The sequence below is a fragment of the Rhinoderma darwinii genome, chromosome 4, assembly GCF_050947455.1.
Source record: "Rhinoderma darwinii isolate aRhiDar2 chromosome 4, aRhiDar2.hap1, whole genome shotgun sequence".
In the NCBI taxonomy this organism is placed as follows: Eukaryota; Metazoa; Chordata; class Amphibia; order Anura; family Rhinodermatidae; genus Rhinoderma; species Rhinoderma darwinii.
The window spans coordinates 108,751,777-108,773,180 of NC_134690.1; positions in this window are offsets into that span (position 1 = coordinate 108,751,777).

Below are 21,404 nucleotides of genomic sequence, written 5' to 3' on the forward strand. Positions count from 1 at the left end.
TTGTTCTTCTTTCCGTTTTTTAGGGACCAGGAGACATTGCCTATCTGCATCCCTTGCTCCCTCATAGGCCTTCCTAATGACACTCTCGGGGAAGCCTCTATCCTTCAATCTTGTTTTGAGTTCCTGGGCCTGGCACTCAAAATCACCCATAGAGCTACAATTCCTGCGTACTCTCATAAATTGGCCTTTCGGAATGCCACGTTTGAGGGAATAAGGATGACAGCTATTCCATTGCAAAAAACTATTAGTTGCTGTTTCTTTACGATGTACCTTTGTGCGGATTGTACCTCCTTCCGTTTTTGTGATTTTCAAGTCTAAAAAAGACAGTTCGTTTTCACTGATCTCACATGTAAACCTAAGTCCTACATCATTTTTGTTGAGGGCTGCTACGAACCTATGGAACTCATCTGCTGTAGAGTTCCAGAGAATCAGCACGTCATCAATATATCTAATCCATAGTCCAACGGATGAAGTCCAATTGACAAATTTGTCCCCAAAAACAATTGTCTCCTCCCACCAGCCAAGAAATAGATTTGCATAGGTGGGAGCAGCAGGACTCCCCATTGCAGTACCACATTGCTGATGAAAGATCTTGTCTTCAAAAATAAATATATTTTTTTCAAGAACAAACTGTAATAACTGCAAAACAAATTGGTTATGGGCAGCAAACTGTGTACCTCTTGATCCCAAATAATACTCGATCGCTTTATAACCACATTTGTGAGGTATGGATGAATACAACGCCTCAACATCCAGACTAGCCAGGATTGTATCTTTCTCCAGAGAAATACCATCAATCTGTTTCAAGACATCCATGGTGTCACGTACATATGATGTAAGACTTAAGACAAAAGGGCGCAACACCTGATCAACATAAGTACTCACATTTTGAGTTAGATTATTAATGCCTGAAACAATGGGTCTGCCACGTAAGGGAGGATACCCTTTGTGGATTTTGGGCAGGCTATAAAAACACGCCATAACAGGAAATTGTGGGTACAGGAACCCAAACTCTCCTGCACTAATCAAGGATCTGCTCTTTGCATCACTCAGAATGCTCAGCAACTCCTTCTTGAATAGTGCTGTGGGGTTATCCTTTAAAATGGTGTAACAGTTGTGGTTAAACAATATGTCCTCACACATTTTTTTATAATCATCCCTACTCATGACCACAATGTTCCCACCTTTATCAGATGCTTTTAGAACGATGTTCTGTTTTTTCTCTAGAGTGGTCAGAGCTAGTCGTTCGGACCAAGACAAGTTGTTATCCATGCCCCTACTGTCCTGACTAAGATTTTTGATCTCATCTCCCACCATATCCACAAATAAATCCACATTGGTAAAGTCTCCTATAGGTGGCAGCTTTCTACTCTTCATTTTTAGGTTGGTAAAGGGACCTAGACCTGGAGCTCTTCCAGATTCCTCTAATAGCCCCTCCAAGGCTGCAAGGCCTTCCATATCAGACTCTTCCAACCCTAGTTCCATACATTTTTTTCTATTGTGATGTTTGAAAAATTTGATCCATTTGAGTTTACGAGCAAATAAATTAAGATCTTTTATCCACGAGAAAGAGTCAAATTTAACTGTGGGGACAAAGGAAAGTCCTTTTTCTAATAATGTGTTCTCTGGTGCACTCAAATTGTATTCAGATAGGTTAATAATTTGTAGCCTATCCATATTTTTTCCCTTTACTAATCCTTTTGTCCCCTCAGCATATAGCGGGAAATGGGGGGATTGTTGGCTAAAAAATTGTTGCCACTATTAGAAGAGGCTCTACCACGGCCTCTATTTCTACCTCTAGCTCCTCCCCTAAATTTTTGTTTCCCACCGCTACCACCGAAAAATGGGCCCACTCTTTCAGAGTCTGTGGTTTCACTCTCTGATGTGGAAGGGTCAGATTCCCTCGGCCCCCTATTGGTCTGTTGATATTGTTGTTGTTGTGTATGGACAAAATCATACGCTTTTTTCTCCCTAAATTCCTGTAGATCTCTCTGGAATTGGAAGTGTTTACGTTCCTTAAGATGATTGGTGAACCTCTCTAAAGTTTGTTGGAGGATTTTATCCCGTTTATCAAAACCAGGGGTATCTACCAAGGACTTAGCTGCCTCAATCTCTTTTTTAAGCTCAGCACTGATAGAGTCGAACTGAATTTTTTCTTCCTCTACCAAAATCTGCATCAGCCTAAGTGAACTCCCTGTAATCTCCTGTTCCCACCTTTCTTTTATATTAGCGGTTTTTAATCTTAATGCTGGGACAATGGGGACCCTGAGGCCTCTGGGAACTATCTTGTTCTTTAAATAGTTTTCCAGACTCTGGATCTCCCACCAACTTCTAGTATAGTCTTTATGCAATCTATTAAGGTTTTTAAAGGTAGATTTAAGAGACGCACCCTGAACTGTATACACCAGTTCACATTCAGAAAAAACGCTTTTAGCCTCACTCATCCATCCTTCTGTGTTTAAATCTGAGAGTGCAAAGGCTGCCATACCCAGATAGAACGAAATTAATAACTGTATAAATTAAATATAATTTCACTGTATAGTTTGGATAGACATCTAATTGTGCTCCCACAATATAAGGAAATTTAATTATAAGGTTCACTGAAATGACAACTGAGTAAAAAGATATCTTTAATAGTAACTAGTTTAAAAACAGGGGTAACACACCACTGTGACATAAGCCCCACCGTGAAAATAAAAAATGTATTAAACAAAAAAACACTGAGTTATTATGATACCTATATCTCTGTGTTTAAATGATATTTGTAGGAATCAGCATATACCCAGGGCACAACCGTAGTACAAACCCAAATTGAAGCATAGGTGTCCGACAAAATCGGATCTCCTAACGCTGGGTGTAACACAATATAGTTGTCCCCAATGCACACATTCCATAAACATTAAACGACCCTACGCGTTTCAGATACTCATCCTCAGGGGTCCGTATCTTGGTAACTCTGGCCTCATCACCAGCGATATTAGTATTCAGCAGCGGATATTCCGCTGTGCGTCACGGGAAGATGCACGTATCGATGTCAACGGCATACTTCATTGCAGGCGCTAGGTTACTATAAACGCTAAACTCCACCCATCGTATTCGGCGGCAACACATGAATTGACCAATCACAACACCCTCTCGATTCGTGACACCTGCCCATGTGACCCCCCGCCGTCAGCTGACAGCCAAAGGTCATCATCGGCCGCATCATGCCGAACGCGCAGGCGCAGTGGAAGCCAAGGACGTATCGCCCGGACTGCCAAACACGAGGAGGTAAGCGCTAAAAGATGATATGTTATAAGTATATCTTGCGGGACAGTATAACACCGCAAGTGGGCAACCTCACAAAGCAACTCAAGAGTAAATAATCACATATGAGGTGGACGAAGTTGCTGAAATCTCTATTCCTTAGAAAAACTGACAACACGATCTCTTTATGTATTGGCTAATCAGTGTAGCCATCTCAAATAGGTAATGCAAAAAATGCAGATAAATACTCACCCACCCCAAGGTGAACCACCTATAGGGGGATGGTATCACACATTTAGATAAAACATGTATAATTGGTCTGCTCATTTAAACCTGCTGGTTGTATACATTCCAGTCTATGGATCCATTGCGCTTCCTTCCGTAAAATCAGGTTGTCCCAGTCCCCTCCTCTTTTGGGGGGTCTGACGAGTTCAATTGCTTGAAATTTTAACACTGCTGCCTGGCCTTGGTGTTTAGCATGCACGTGCTTGGATATTGGAGTGTCCCTACCATGGATAATATCTCCAACATGCTCCCTAATACGACGACGAAATTGTCGTGCTGTTTTACCCACATAATTTAGGGGGCATGGGCATGTAATTAGGTAAACTACTCCTGCTGTCTTACAATTGACATAATCCCGAATATTGTATTTTTTCTGTGTGACAACACAGCTGTTTCGACCCCATTTCACCTAGGGGCACATGGCTGGATAGACAAACACCAGGCACTTTCAGATGTGGTAGTTGTAAAGCCTGTGATTTCATTCTTAAAGGGAATAGTTTTACCAGTGTTGTCACACAGAAAAAATACAATATTCGGGATTATGTCAATTGTAAGACAGCAGGAGTAGTTTACCTAATTACATGCCCATGCCCCCTAAATTATGTGGGTAAAACAGCACGACAATTTCGTCGTCGTATTAGGGAGCATGTTGGAGATATTATCCATGGTAGGGACACTCCAATATCCAAGCACGTGCATGCTAAACACCAAGGCCAGGCAGCAGTGTTAAAATTTCAAGCAATTGAACTCGTCAGACCCCCCAAAAGAGGAGGGGACTGGGACAACCTGATTTTACGGAAGGAAGCGCAATGGATCCATAGACTGGAATGTATACAACCAGCAGGTTTAAATGAGCAGACCAATTATACATGTTTTATCTAAATGTGTGATACCATCCCCCTATAGGTGGTTCACCTTGGGGTGGGTGAGTATTTATCTGCATTTTTTGCATTACCTATTTGAGATGGCTACACTGATTAGCCAATACATAAAGAGATCGTGTTGTCAGTTTTTCTAAGGAATAGAGATTTCAGCAACTTCGTCCACCTCATATGTGATTATTTACTCTTGAGTTGCTTTGTGAGGTTGCCCACTTGCGGTGTTATACTGTCCCGCAAGATATACTTATAACATATCATCTTTTAGCGCTTACCTCCTCGTGTTTGGCAGTCCGGGCGATACGTCCTTGGCTTCCACTGCGCCTGCGCGTTCGGCATGATGCGGCCGATGATGACCTTTGGCTGTCAGCTGACGGCGGGGGGTCACATGGGCAGGTGTCACGAATCGAGAGGGTGTTGTGATTGGTCAATTCATGTGTTGCCGCCGAATACGATGGGTGGAGTTTAGCGTTTATAGTAACCTAGCGCCTGCAATGAAGTATGCCGTTGACATCGATACGTGCATCTTCCCGTGACGCACAGCGGAATATCCGCTGCTGAATACTAATATCGCTGGTGATGAGGCCAGAGTTACCAAGATACGGACCCCTGAGGATGAGTATCTGAAACGCGTAGGGTCGTTTAATGTTTATGGAATGTGTGCATTGGGGACAACTATATTGTGTTACACCCAGCGTTAGGAGATCCGATTTTGTCGGACACCTATGCTTCAATTTGGGTTTGTACTACGGTTGTGCCCTGGGTATATGCTGATTCCTACAAATATCATTTAAACACAGAGATATAGGTATCATAATAACTCAGTGTTTTTTTGTTTAATACATTTTTTATTTTCACAGTGGGGCTTATGTCACAGTGGTGTGTTACCCCTGTTTTTAAACTAGTTACTATTAAAGATATCTTTTTACTCAGTTGTCATTTCAGTGAACCTTATAATTAAATTTCCTTATATTGTGGGAGCACAATTAGATGTCTATCCAAACTATACAGTGAAATTATATTTAATTTATACAGTTATTAATTTCGTTCTATCTGGGTATGGCAGCCTTTGCACTCTCAGATTTAAACACAGAAGGATGGATGAGTGAGGCTAAAAGCGTTTTTTCTGAATGTGAACTGGTGTATACAGTTCAGGGTGCGTCTCTTAAATCTACCTTTAAAAACTTTAATAGATTGCATAAAGACTATACTAGAAGTTGGTGGGAGATCCAGAGTCTGGAAAACTATTTAAAGAACAAGATAGTTCCCAGAGGCCTCAGGGTCCCCATTGTCCCAGCATTAAGATTAAAAACCGCTAATATAAAAGAAAGGTGGGAACAGGAGATTACAGGGAGTTCACTTAGGCTGATGCAGATTTTGGTAGAGGAAGAAAAAATTCAGTTCGACTCTATCAGTGCTGAGCTTAAAAAAGAGATTGAGTCAGCTAAGTCCTTGGTAGATACCCCTGGTTTTGATAAACGGGATAAAATCCTCCAACAAACTTTAGAGAGGTTCACCAATCATCTTAAGGAACGTAAACACTTCCAATTCCAGAGAGATCTACAGGAATTTAGGGAGAAAAAAGCGTATGATTTTGTCCATACACAACAACAACAATATCAACAGACCAATAGGGGGCCGAGGGAATCTGACCCTTCCACATCAGAGAGTGAAACCACAGACTCTGAAAGAGTGGGCCCATTTTTCGGTGGTAGCGGTGGGAAACAAAAATTTAGGGGAGGAGCTAGAGGTAGAAATAGAGGCCGTGGTAGAGCCTCTTCTAATAGTGGCAACAATTTTTTAGCCAACAATCCCCCCATTTCCCGCTATATGCTGAGGGGACAAAAGGATTAGTAAAGGGAAAAAATATGGATAGGCTACAAATTATTAACCTATCTGAATACAATTTGAGTGCACCAGAGAACACATTATTAGAAAAAGGACTTTCCTTTGTCCCCACAGTTAAATTTGACTCTTTCTCGTGGATAAAAGATCTTAATTTATTTGCTCGTAAACTCAAATGGATCAAATTTTTCAAACATCACAATAGAAAAAATGTATGGAACTAGGGTTGGAAGAGTCTGATATGGAAGGCCTTGCAGCCTTGGAGGGGCTATTAGAGGAATCTGGAAGAGCTCCAGGTCTAGGTCCCTTTACCAACCTAAAAATGAAGAGTAGAAAGCTGCCACCTATAGGAGACTTTACCAATGTGGATTTATTTGTGGATATGGTGGGAGATGAGATCAAAAATCTTAGTCAGGACAGTAGGGGCATGGATAACAACTTGTCTTGGTCCGAACGACTAGCTCTGACCACTCTAGAGAAAAAACAGAACATCGTTCTAAAAGCATCTGATAAAGGTGGGAACATTGTGGTCATGAGTAGGGATGATTATAAAAAAATGTGTGAGGACATATTGTTTAACCACAACTGTTACACCATTTTAAAGGATAACCCCACAGCACTATTCAAGAAGGAGTTGCTGAGCATTCTGAGTGATGCAAAGAGCAGATCCTTGATTAGTGCAGGAGAGTTTGGGTTCCTGTACCCACAATTTCCTGTTATGGCGTGTTTTTATAGCCTGCCCAAAATCCACAAAGGGTATCCTCCCTTACGTGGCAGACCCATTGTTTCAGGCATTAATAATCTAACTCAAAATGTGAGTACTTATGTTGATCAGGTGTTGCGCCCTTTTGTCTTAAGTCTTACATCATATGTACGTGACACCATGGATGTCTTGAAACAGATTGATGGTATTTCTCTGGAGAAAGATACAATCCTGGCTAGTCTGGATGTTGAGGCGTTGTATTCATCCATACCTCACAAATGTGGTTATAAAGCGATCGAGTATTATTTGGGATCAAGAGGTACACAGTTTGCTGCCCATAACCAATTTGTTTTGCAGTTATTACAGTTTGTTCTTGAAAAAAATATATTTATTTTTGAAGACAAGATCTTTCATCAGCAATGTGGTACTGCAATGGGGAGTCCTGCTGCTCCCACCTATGCAAATCTATTTCTTGGCTGGTGGGAGGAGACAATTGTTTTTGGGGACAAATTTGTCAATTGGACTTCATCCGTTGGACTATGGATTAGATATATTGATGACGTGCTGATTCTCTGGAACTCTACAGCAGATGAGTTCCATAGGTTCGTAGCAGCCCTCAACAAAAATGATGTAGGACTTAGGTTTACATGTGAGATCAGTGAAAACAAACTGTCTTTTTTAGACTTGAAAATCACAAAAACGGAAGGAGGTACAATCCGCACAAAGGTACATCGTAAAGAAACAGCAACTAATAGTTTTTTGCAATGGAATAGCTGTCATCCTTATTCCCTCAAACGTGGCATTCCGAAAGGCCAATTTATGAGAGTACGCAGGAATTGTAGCTCTATGGGTGATTTTGAGTGCCAGGCCCAGGAACTCAAAACAAGATTGAAGGATAGAGGCTTCCCCGAGAGTGTCATTAGGAAGGCCTATGAGGGAGCAAGGGATGCAGATAGGCAATGTCTCCTGGTCCCTAAAAAACGGAAAGAAGAACAAGTTACCAGACTCATAGGCACCTATGACTCAAAACAAAATGACATTATGCAGATACTGAATAGGTATTGGCGTATTCTCAGTTCTGATATAGATTTAGTAGACCAGATCACACAGAGGCCATCTGTTACGTATCGGAGAGGGAAAAATATAAGGGACAGAGTCATGCACAGCTGTTTCGACCCCATTTCACCTAGGGGCACATGGCTGGATAGACAAACACCAGGCACTTTCAGATGTGGTAGTTGTAAAGCCTGTGATTTCATTCTTAAAGGGAATAGTTTTACCAGTGTTGTCACACAGAAAAAATACAATATTCGGGATTATGTCAATTGTAAGACAGCAGGAGTAGTTTACCTAATTACATGCCCATGCCCCCTAAATTATGTGGGTAAAACAGCACGACAATTTCGTCGTCGTATTAGGGAGCATGTTGGAGATATTATCCATGGTAGGGACACTCCAATATCCAAGCACGTGCATGCTAAACACCAAGGCCAGGCAGCAGTGTTAAAATTTCAAGCAATTGAACTCGTCAGACCCCCCAAAAGAGGAGGGGACTGGGACAACCTGATTTTACGGAAGGAAGCGCAATGGATCCATAGACTGGAATGTATACAACCAGCAGGTTTAAATGAGCAGACCAATTATACATGTTTTATCTAAATGTGTGATACCATCCCCCTATAGGTGGTTCACCTTGGGGTGGGTGAGTATTTATCTGCATTTTTTGCATTACCTATTTGAGATGGCTACACTGATTAGCCAATACATAAAGAGATCGTGTTGTCAGTTTTTCTAAGGAATAGAGATTTCAGCAACTTCGTCCACCTCATATGTGATTATTTACTCTTGAGTTGCTTTGTGAGGTTGCCCACTTGCGGTGTTATACTGTCCCGCAAGATATACTTATAACATATCATCTTTTAGCGCTTACCTCCTCGTGTTTGGCAGTCCGGGCGATACGTCCTTGGCTTCCACTGCGCCTGCGCGTTCGGCATGATGCGGCCGATGATGACCTTTGGCTGTCAGCTGACGGCGGGGGGTCACATGGGCAGGTGTCACGAATCGAGAGGGTGTTGTGATTGGTCAATTCATGTGTTGCCGCCGAATACGATGGGTGGAGTTTAGCGTTTATAGTAACCTAGCGCCTGCAATGAAGTATGCCGTTGACATCGATACGTGCATCTTCCCGTGACGCACAGCGGAATATCCGCTGCTGAATACTAATATCGCTGGTGATGAGGCCAGAGTTACCAAGATACGGACCCCTGAGGATGAGTATCTGAAACGCGTAGGGTCGTTTAATGTTTATGAAATGTGTGCATTGGGGACAACTATATTGTGTTACACCCAGCGTTAGGAGATCCGATTTTGTCGGACACCTATGCTTCAATTTGGGTTTGTACTACGGTTGTGCCCTGGGTATATGCTGATTCCTACAAATATCATTTAAACACAGAGATATAGGTATCATAATAACTCAGTGTTTTTTTGTTTAATACATTTTTTATTTTCACGGTGGGGCTTATGTCACAGTGGTGTGTTACCCCTGTTTTTAAACTAGTTACTATTAAAGATATCTTTTTACTCAGTTGTCATTTCAGTGAACCTGCTCTAAACCTACCCACAACCTCGAAGAGGAAAAGCATAATCTGTTGAATGCTATTTAGATTCAGTGTGTGCCTGGGTGAACGTGTGCGTTACCAGGAGGAGGCTCTTGTCGGCCTAATACGGCAAGTGGTGGCAGCGTTTTGTGTGGATGTGTGAACTGGTTTTGGGGTGCGCTTTAACTCGTTATCAGCCTGTTGCGATAGGTGTGTGTACTAGTGAGAGTGGACAAGCGGAGTTCCCCTTTACAGTAGCATCCAAGTCACGTGTGCCGGGAGTGGTGTTCGTGGCAGAGTGGTGGCAGCGGTGGGATCATTTTATTTTTTATTAGAGCATTAAGTGCCTGGATTAAGTAATTAACCCTTGCACTTAAGGACTGGCAGAATCCTTGCGAGGAGCTCACCGGTCTATAAGGACAAACTCAGTGCTTATTTATTTTTTATTAATTAAGACATACTTGCATACAGTTTCCCTCCCTCCCTTGTTATTCTTTTCTATTTTTTTTATTTGGCAAGTAACTGCTAAGATGGCAGCTGCTTACAAGAAGCAAGATAAAGCCGTTTTGATCAGCCTTTGTGAGCAGAGAGGTCTGGATGGGACTGACAAAACAAAAGAAATGCTGATCCGGGCGTTGGTAGAGGATGATGCCAAGCACCAACACCATGTGGTACCTGAGCCAGGGACCTATACAGCACATGGGGATCAAGCAATGGATATGGCTCCGGAACTGGCAGACCCAGAGGGTACCAGCAGCAGCAGTTCTCGGAGTGGAATGGACTCTTGTTTGCCCCTAATTCTTCAACAGATGAGTGAATGTGACCCCCAAATGCGTATGCAGCTTATTTTACAAGAACGCCAAGCAGAGCGAGAGTTTGCGGAGCGCCAGGCAGAGCGAGAGGCGGCAGAGCGCCAGGCAGAGCGCCAGGCGGAGCGAGAGTACCAGCTGGAGTTAGCACGACTCCAATTGCACACTTCTACACCACAGAACAGAGAGTCCAGGGATACAATAACCACCTTTAAACCCCGTCTGGAGCACTTTCCTGTTATGGAAAAGGATGGGGACCTGGACACTTTCCTAAGAGGATTTGAAAAGGCTTGCAGACAGTACCAGTTACCCAGTGAGCAATGGGCCAGGTACCTAACCCCAGGGTTAAAAGGCAAAGCCTTGGAAGTGTTTGCAGCTCTTCCCCTAGACCAGGATGGGGATTATGATGCCATCAAACAAGCTTTGATCCGGAAATATAACCTCACCCCAGAGGTGTACCGCAAAAGATTCCGGACTTTACAACGTGGACCTAATGACAGCTACTCGGATGTGGTAGATGGCCTGAGAATCAACCTCCAGCAGTGGATCCGAGGGTTTTCCATCACTACCTTTGAGGGCCTGGAGGATCTGATTATTAAAGATCAATTGCTGCACATTTGCCCTGTGGAAGTGCGACAGTTTGTATTGGACCGAGAGCCCAAGGATGCGGCCCAGGCAGCACACATTGCGGATGCCTATCTTGCCAACCGGGAACCAGCAGTGCGGAAACCTTCTATTGCCAACTGGAAAGGGGGTAAGCCAACTACAAACACATTTTCTTTTGCCAACCGACCCTCAGGGGGTCCTGGCCCTGTTCCCCCCACCAGGCCTGCATTTGATTCCCGCAGGTGTTTTGTGTGTAACAAATTGGGCCACCTCAGCACTACCTGCCCTGAGAAAAAGAAGAATGCCCCCCTGCCCAAGCCACCTGGGTCCTCTCCAGCTGTTTTGTGTGTGGGTGGGATTCAGGGGAAACCCAGTGACAATCTACAGTCGGTTACTGTGGGCAATACCGTCACTGTGGGGCTGAGAGACACCGGCGCTGAGATGACTCTGGTCCGTCCCGAACTTGTGTCTATGGAGGACATTATTCCTGGAAAAACCCTGACTGTCACAGGGATTGGGGGAGTCCACCCCGCTTTGCCATGGCACGGGTGTACCTTGATTGGGGTACAGGGAGGGGGTTAAAAGAAGTGGGGGTGTCTGAAAATATTCCCACGAATGTCTTATTAGGTACTGACCTGGGACGGTTAGTATCTCAGTATGTTGCATCAGATGTTGCTGATGACCCCGCAAGCTCTGTTGAAATGTGTGATGTTGATGATAAGGTAATATGTTCCCCTCTTGATCTTTCTGAACCCTGCCATGTAGAACTGTCTAATGATGTTAATGTGCTATGTGACCATGTGGAACCATGTAATGCCATACTATTGGGGGATGCTACTAAGGTAATCGGTAATAGTCATATAACCAGTGATGCTCTAGAGATATGTCCTGATAACGGTAATATGGTATATACTCAGATTGACCCCCAGACCCTAGTTAGCCAGAAGCGGACTTACATATCAGCCGTGACCCGCAGTCAAAATAGCCATAACTTAGATATCTGTCTGCCAGCTAACAGCCCAGAAAGTGCCACAGAGGAGCCCAGCGAGGCTGTCGCTTTTACTTCCCTCCTAGCCACCCAGAGCCAAGAGTTCCAGGCCGCTTTACATGATGATGCCAGCTTAGACAAGCTAAGGGACCTTGCTGGAAAAACACCTGACGAATCTGACAAGGAGAGGATCTTTTGGGATCAAGGCAGGCTGTATAGGGAGACTATTCCCTGTGATCACCAACAGGCATGGTTAACAGAGCAACAGCTCATAGTACCCCACCAGTTTCGTGAACAATTAATGAGGGTTGCCCATGAGATCCCCTTAGCTGGACATTTAGGGGTACAGAAGACAAAAGCCAGGCTTGCTCATAACTTTTATTGGCCTAAAATGGGAACTGACATAGCAAACTACTGCCGTTCTTGTGTGACATGCCATAGGGTGGGGAAGTCGGGACATATCCCGAAAGCCCCATTAGCCCCTTTGCCAATCATTGATGAGCCCTTCCAGAGAATCGCTGTGGATATCATTGGGCCTCTGGCCATACCCAGCAGTTCTGGGAAACGCTTTATCTTAACGGTGGTAGATTATGCTACTCGATACCCAGAAGCCATAGCGTTATCCTCCATTCGGGCCGACAAGGTGGCTGATGCCCTGATAAGTGTATTTGCTCGAGTAGGATTTCCCAGGGAGATGCTTACCGATCAGGGGACCCAGTTTATGTCCAACCTGATGCAGTGCCTCTGTAAGAAAATGCAGGTGCAACACCTTGTAGCCAGTCCCTATCACCCACAGACTAATGGTCTGTGTGAACGATTTAATGGGACCCTCAAACAAATGCTCAAGATGTTGGTCGAGTCCCAGGTGCGCGACAGGGAGCGGTATCTCCCCCACCTGTTGTTTGCTTACCGAGAGGTACCGCAGGCCTCAACGGGGTTCTCCCCCTTTGAGCTGCTGTATGGAAGACGAGTACGGGGCCCCCTAGATCTGATAAGAGAATCCTGGGAAGGAGAATTGGTTACTCCAGAGGTATCAGTCATAGAGTATGTCATGAGGTTCCGGGATAAGATGCAAACCCTGACCGGGTTGGTAAGGGAGAACATGGTGCAGGCCCAAGCCAGCCAAAAGCAATGGTATGACCGCAATGCGAGAGAAAGAGTTTATGAAGTGGGCCAGAAAGTATGGGTGTTAGTCCCCATGACTCAAAATAAATTACAAGCCGCTTGGGAAGGCCCCTATACCATTCACCAACGCCTAAATAATGTAAATTATGTGGTAACCATAGATCATGTGAGGAAAAAGCAGAAGGTTTTTCATGTCAACATGATGAAGGCCCATTATGACCGGGAAGCATGCGCCCTGCCAGTGTGCAGTTGGCCAGAGGAAGGGGAAAGTGATGCCCTTCTAGATCTAGTCGCTACCGCGAAAGAGGTTGGGTCCATTGAGGATGCCCAGATTAGCCCGAAGCTATCTGCGAATCAGATGTCCCAGCTGCGTGGGGTATTACATCCCTTTCTAGCCACTTTCACTGGGAAACCGGGTAGAACCCAGCTGGCAGTCCTCCATGTGGACACTGGGGAGCATCTTCCTATCAGACAACCCCCCTACCGGGTTTCCTTAGAGGTGCGGGCAGATATTAAACGGGAGATAGATGAAATGTTGGATCTGGGCGTAATCCGAAAATCGCAGAGTTCATGGTCCTCCCCTGTAGTCCTTATCCCCAAAAAAGACCGGACAACTCGGTTCTGTGTAGACTATAGGAGATTAAATGCCATCACGGTTTCTGATGCATATCCGATGCCCCGCATAGATGAGTTACTGGATCAGTTAGCCAGCGCTCAATACCTAACCGTTATGGATTTGAGTCGAGGATATTGGCAGATTCCCATGTCCATAGAAGCGAGGGAGCGGTCTGCTTTCATTACACCTTTCGGATTGTATGAATCCAGGGTGATGCCCTTTGGCATGAAAAACGCACCTGCCACTTTCCAGCGCTTGGTGAATCAGCTGCTTGAGGGACTTGAAGGGTTTGCAGTAGCTTACCTGGATGACATTGCCGTGTTCAGCTCCACATGGGAAGAACACCTGTCGCACCTGTCGCAGGTGCTCAGGCGGGTCCAAACCGCAGGCCTGACTATCAAGCCCGGAAAGTGTCAGATAGGCATGACGGAGGTGCAATATCTAGGACACAGAGTGGGTGGGGGGACTCTGAAACCAGAGCCCGGGAAGGTAGAGGCAATCACAGCCTGGCCCACCCCAACAACGAAAAAACATGTGATGTCCTTTTTGGGTACCGCTGGGTACTACCGCAAATTTGTACCTAACTATAGTGCCATAGCGAGGCCCCTGACTGAACTAACCAAGAAGAAGCTGCCTCAGATAGTGAATTGGACCGCCACCTGTGAGAACTCTCTTGCCACGCTGAAAGCTGCCCTTGCCAGTTCTCCAGTGTTGCAAGCCCCAGATTTCACCCGAAGGTTCGTGGTCCAGACTGATGCCAGTGCCTATGGCCTGGGTGCGGTTCTCAGCCAGATAAATTCAAGGGGAGAAGAACATCCAGTTATGTATTTAAGCAGGAAGCTTCTGCCCAGGGAGGTGGCATACGCCACCGTAGAGAAAGAGTGCTTAGCCATAGTGTGGGCCCTGCAGAAGTTGCAACCCTACCTTTATGGGCGTAATTTCACGGTAGTGACCGATCACAACCCTCTTAGCTGGTTACACAGGGAAGCGGGTGATAATGGCAAATTACTGCGGTGGAGCCTAGCTCTACAGCAGTATGACTTTACGATCCAGCATAAGAAGGGAAGTGAACATGGGAACGCAGATGGGTTATCCCGCCAAGGGGATGTGCTTGGGAAATGACCTGTAAGTCAGTTTCCCAGGGCACATCATAAAGGGGGAGGTGTGATAAACCAATCTTTGGGGGATGTAATATTCCTTATTTTCAGGTTGTGAATAAATCTCCCATGCCATCTATAAAAGGGAGAGGTGTCATGAGTTATGTTTTAAAACCCATGCATCAGGTAAATGTCCCTGACTGTGGGGGATAATCAGGATGTCCTTTTCCAGAGACATAATCAAATTAGTTTGCATGACAACACAAGGACCAACTCTGTCTCTGTGGGGCTCTCATCACACCTGGGTGCTAATATAATCAATACTTTGGAAGCCAGACAGAGAGACTCCAGTACCCACATGTCTACAGAAATGGCTGTAGGGGACAAAAGAAATATAATCCTTCAAAGCCCCCCCTGTCATAATTCATATTGTATATAACCCAGCTAGGTGTATATGATCTAGGACCTCAGACGCTCCTTGGGTCTCAAGCGCAGGGATTCTCGGCCATGAGAAACCCCAGAACTGAATGTTGGTTACAATTATTAATATTTCATAGTCGTGTTTGGTATGCCAGGGTTGGTTAAAATATGCCCGGGAACTTGTCGGACATGGTATCTCGCTACGAGATTCATATAAAGAGTTATGACCGATTAGAATTGTGTCCGACAACTTTCCCTGTTTTGCATGTAATTAGCCATCCTCCTTCCACCTGACCAGGAGGAGGGGTGAGGGGTCTTGTTTGGACCCTTTATAGTGGCATACCAAGAAATACACAGTGTCAGACCACAGGAGATGCGACCACATTGCAGTTCTGTCCACCTTCAAGCTGTTCTCCTCAGCGGGATCTCTAACCTATCCAATACGTAAGAGGTCTGTTATTCTTTGCTTTATTCCCTTTTATTTTGTAACTGTTTTGCTTATATGTATGTCATTTTATTTACATCATTTTTGTAACCTTTTTTGTAAGCACTGTACTTTCGTATATTAAACCTTAAAATTAATAAGTTTGTTCCTTGCTGCTCTAAACCTACCCACAACCTCGAAGAGGAAAAGCATAATCTGTTGAATGCTATTTAGATTCAGTGTGTGCCTGGGTGAACGTGTGCGTTACCAGGAGGAGGCTCTTGTCGGCCTAATACGGCAAGTGGTGGCAGCGTTTTGTGTGGATGTGTGAACTGGTTTTGGGGTGCGCTTTAACTCGTTATCAGCCTGTTGCGATAGGTGTGTGTACTAGTGAGAGTGGACAAGCGGAGTTCCCCTTTACAGTAGCATCCAAGTCACGTGTGCCGGGAGTGGTGTTCGTGACACAGTAGATTACAATAAAATTGTAAAAGTAGGCCAGAATACCAACAGTCATTACAAGAAATGTTAAAAATTATTTAGCAAAAATAAATTACCATAAAGTATTGGATTATTCTGACTAATCTGGATTTACCTGACTAAACCAATAGAATAGCTGATTTTTCCATCAGAGGGGTTGTGCCATGAATAGAAATGGCAATATATAATCTCAATATACATTTTAGAGTAACTTTGTAAAGTATTATTAAAACAAAATATTTCCTTGCAGAAATATGGCAATTATCTGCTTGTAATAGCACCCCCTGGTGTTCAAATGTATCGGTATCTGCACGTCATCCTAGTAATGCTCTGTTAGACATGCAGCTTCTGCTCTTATCAGTAAAAAAAACATAGAGAAAGAAAGCCCATCATGGGCAGTAAGAGGTAAACAGACTGCAAGCAGTGAGGAAAAGAGCCATTAGATAAGCACTTCACTGCTTGTGCTGAATGATCGTTCTTATCTCTGTCCCTGATAAGGAGGAGAGCAGTACAAACTAGTGAGGAGGTTATCTAATGGCTTTAACCCTTACTGCTTGAAGTCTGTGTACTCAGAGAAGTAGAAGTAAGGCATATGTCTAGCCTTAAACATATGCCTGTTTCTTTAACTGTATTGTACTGTGCATGCACATCTAACATTTTGACATTCTCTAGAATGACGTGCAGAGATATATAGATTGGAACACCAGGGAGTGCTATTACTAGTAGATAATTACCATATTACTCAGAGGAAACTTTTTTTAATAACAATACTTAACAAAGTTACTCTAAAATGTACATTGAGTTTATATATTGCAATTTCTATTATTGGCACAACCCCTTTAATCTTTGAACCATTGTTTCACCTACTCGGTGTTAAATGGGAAAATGAAAGAGATTAGTGAAATGGTTCTATGCAAATAAAATTCGGTCCGAATTTCCAAAAAGTTCTGGGTTCGTGATCCTCAAACCATTGCAAAAATGGCGGCTGCGGGTGAGCACCTACCACCATTTTACAGATTGGAGAAGGATCACATGACCTCAAATTGGCTTCCCCATAATGTCTTGCTGGCAGACTTCTCAAAATGCATTGCAGTTGTCCCCCCTCTACAGAAACTGTATATGTTGCTGTCACTAATGCTGGATTGGCATTAAAGAACTTGAAAGGGGTTGGATATAGTCCTAGAAGACATCAGACACAAGTTTTCAGGGCAATTGGGGCTTTTGAGATTTGCAGTCAATTTATTCTGACTGAATCTATTCGAACCTGAAACAAATTTTGTTAAATTCACTCATCTCTAAAGAGGACCTGTCAGTTTCCTGACACATGTGTTCCAGTAAATGTGACGCTACTATTTTGGCACATCTTTGTAAAAAAAAATTGTGTGCCTTTATATGCTACTTGCACAATGGCATCAAAGCTGTCTATAGCCTGAGAAAGAGGTCTGTGACACCCTGAAATGTGTTGCTTTAACCTGTTAGTGTCCGCCGATACGCTTCTCACGGCGGCCAATTTTTCCATAGTTTATTATTACATTTTTTACGGCGTTCACCATGCGGGTTAAATAATGTAATAGATTTATAGTCGCACGGTGAACGCCGTAAAAAATTTAATAATAAACTATGGAAAAATTGCTGTTTTCTGTGAATCCTGACTTAAATTTTTTTTTATAAAAAGTGATCAAAAAGTCGCATCTACTCCGAAATGGTACCAATAAAAACGACAAGTCTTCCTGCAAAAAAAAAAGCCATCATACAACTGCATGGGCGGAACAATAAAAAAGTTATGGCTCTTCAAATATGGAGACACAAAAACAAATAATTTTGAAAAAAGTGTTTTTACGGTGTAAAAGTAGGAAAAGATACAAAAACTTTGGTATTGTTGCAATCGTAACAACCCGCTGAATAAAGTTTTTGTTATTTATATCACACGGTAAAGGGCGTAGATTTAAGACGCAAAAAAGAGTGGTGAAATTTCAGGTTTTTTTCTATTCCCACCCAAAAAAAAGTTAATAAAAGTTAATCAATAAATAATATGTACCTCAAAATGGTGCTATTAAAAAAAACAACTTATCCCGCAAAAAACAAGACCTTACACAGCTATGTCGACGCAAAAATAAAAAAGTTATAGCTCTTGGAATGCGATGATGGAAAAACTTAAAAAATGGCTTGGTCATTAAGGTTTAAAATAGGCTGGTTATTAAGGAGTTATATGAGACTTTTAAAAACAAAAACTAACTATTGGATCAAATAATATTCTCTAAAGCCTTCCGTTTATTCTATTATTCCATTCTTCCGCTCAAATTTCTTTCAGTGACAATAGAGCTCTTCATATTCCGGTGGTCCCACATCTTGGTGATCCAAGTACAGGTGTTAGAACATCAGCTGCACCTCCAAACTATGCCTAAAATTAGTGTTGGGCCACATAATAGCACAAGCGGACCAAGTGAGCACATTTTAAGCTACAGTACGTATCATTCTGTGCCCCCTGACTAAAGATTTCACCATATGAGGCGCTGTTCCCTCTCCACCTTTGTCAATTTTATCTGGCTATATTGCATCACTTTTATCCTTCCTGGAAATGTATAAATATGGGATTTACCATTTCCGTTGTCAAAAGCGTGTGTTCCTAAACATTTTGACACTGTCCAATCTCTGCTGACAGAGTGTGTAGGGATGCACCGTATGGACAAGTGGAATGGGAACTCCCAGTTGTCAATTTATATATACATTTCCGGAAATATATAACAGACGAACTACACGACGCAGAGTTCTAAGAAAATATACTCCAGAAGAGATAATTCACAGGAATAACAAACATTTACTAAAACTTCTTTGAATCACATGATTTGTAATCTGAAAAATATCACCTAAGAACACATTATTAGCAAAAAAAGCAAAAAAAAAAACACATAAAGTACTCGCGTACCAACAAAAAAAAACACCACACAAAAAGCATGTGTGAAGGAAACCTTAAACATGCTTTATGGGATGTTGAGATTTAATGATGTACTGTATATAAACCATCCACTGGAACAGAAATTATATAAAGAAGTAGATAGCAAAAACATATATAGATTTTTAATCTATGGTATATCTTTACTACCATAACAGCTTAGAACAAGGGTACTCAACTGTTTTTATTGAAGGTTTATTTACCTGGGTCTGTCATCAGGTGTAAGTCCAAAGTGAGCTCTAACAGTAAGACTATATTCAAACGCGTCGGATTTGCCATAGGTAATTCAGACCTGTGGATCTGCGACAGAAATCTTTGGTTTATTTGTCCCCTGTAGATAGTGCCACAGAATGCCCCTAATAGAGCATTCCACACAGTTTCCCCAGGAGACATGGCCAAACTCCTTATACATAGTGCCACACAGCCCCTGTAGATAGTGCCACATCCCCCTGTGGATAGTGACGCATCCACACTTTGGCTAGTGCAACAGTGTCCCCTCTAGATAGTGCCACACACACCCCTGTAGATAGTGCCCCCCGTAGATAGTGTCACAAACACCCCTTGTAGATAGTGCTTCCCAAACAAATAAAACAAACTTGTACTTACCTAGTCCCGCTCCCATGATGAACAGAGCTTCTCTGCAGGCTTCATCAGACACATTAGGCCTACAGCCTATGAGATGCCGAGACGGGACCCTTGCATAGGCCGGTGAAATGCAGTGACATCATCGCGCCGGCCTGTGCAGGGATCCTGTCCCGACATTTTATAGGCTGCAGACCTAGCGTGGTCTCTAGCCTAATAAATGGTGGAGTAGGGAGCTGATTTCCCCCTATTCCACCATAGTATGCAATTGTATCTGCGTCCTGAGGAATAAGATACAATTGAATGTGGCAGTCACCAGTGATCTGGGCAACCGGGTCAAAAATCTGGGCTTCTGCCTCAGCAAATCCACTGGTCCGGACAACTGCCATCCGCGGTCCGGATTCGGACCGTGATCCGCCAGTAGTGGATACCTGGCCTAGAACATACAACTGGTATAAATTGTCAAACCATATTATTCCTGGTAACATCCTATTAGTGACCATGTAGCACCCGTTGAACAACTGTTAGCATGATTTTACCTGCAAGCACAATGATAATAGTCTATATATCATGTCATCAGCAACCAGAACACACGGGACATGTGTAACCATGGTGATTAACCTTATTGTGATGTAAAGGATTTTTTTGTTTTTAGAACACCAAGAGATAAAATATACTGTAGCAGAAAATAACGTTTTTCTTTAGTTTAAATATATATATATATTTTCTTTTTTTTTCAAAAAACAGGCAGCACTCAAAAAGTTGTAGCAAAATTAGAGGCCCATTTCCAGCAAACATCACTACAGTGTTCTAATGGTACATTATGTTTGCTAACTGTGTTAGAAGGCTAATGGGTTAGAAAACACTTGAAAACCCTTGTGCAATTATGTTAGCACCTCTCTAAACAGTTTTGCTGTTTAGAGGAGCTATAAAACTGACCTTCCTTTGAGCTAGTTGAGAATCTGGAGCATTACATTTGTGGGTTTGATTAAACTCTCAAAATGGCTAGAAAAAGAGAGCTTTCATGTGAAACTCGACAGTCTATTCTTAGAAATGAAGGCTATTCCATGCGAGAAATTGCCAAGAAACTGAAGATTTCCTACAACGGTGTGTACTACTCCCTTCAGAGGACAGCACAAACAGGCTCTAACCAGAGTAGAAAGAGAAGTGGGAGGCCCCACTGCACAACTGAGCAACAAGACAAGTACATTAGAGTCTCTAGTTTGAGAAATAGATGCCTCACAGGTCCTCAACTGGCAGCTTCATTAAATAGTACCCGCAAAACGCCAGTGTCAACGTCTACAGTGAAGAGGCGACTCCGGTATGCTGGCCTTCAGGGCAGAGTGGCAAAGAAAAAGCCATGTCTGAGACTGGCTAATAAAAGGAAAAGATTAATATGGGCAAAAGCACACAGACATTGGACAGAGGAAGATTGGAAAAAAGTGTTATGGACAGACGAATCGAAGTTTGAGGTGTTTGGATCACACAGAAGAACATTTGTGAGACGCAGAACACCTGAAAAGATTCTGGAAGAGTGCCTGACGCCATCTGTCAAGCATGGTGGAGGTAATGTGATGGTCTGGGGTTGCTTTGGTGCTGGTAAAGTGGGAGATTTGTACAAGGTAAAAGGGATTTTGAATAAGGAAGGCTATCACTCCATTTTGCAACGCTATGCCATACCCTGTGGACAGCGCTTGATTGGAGCCAATTTCATCCTACAACAGGACAATGACCCAAAGCACACCTCCAA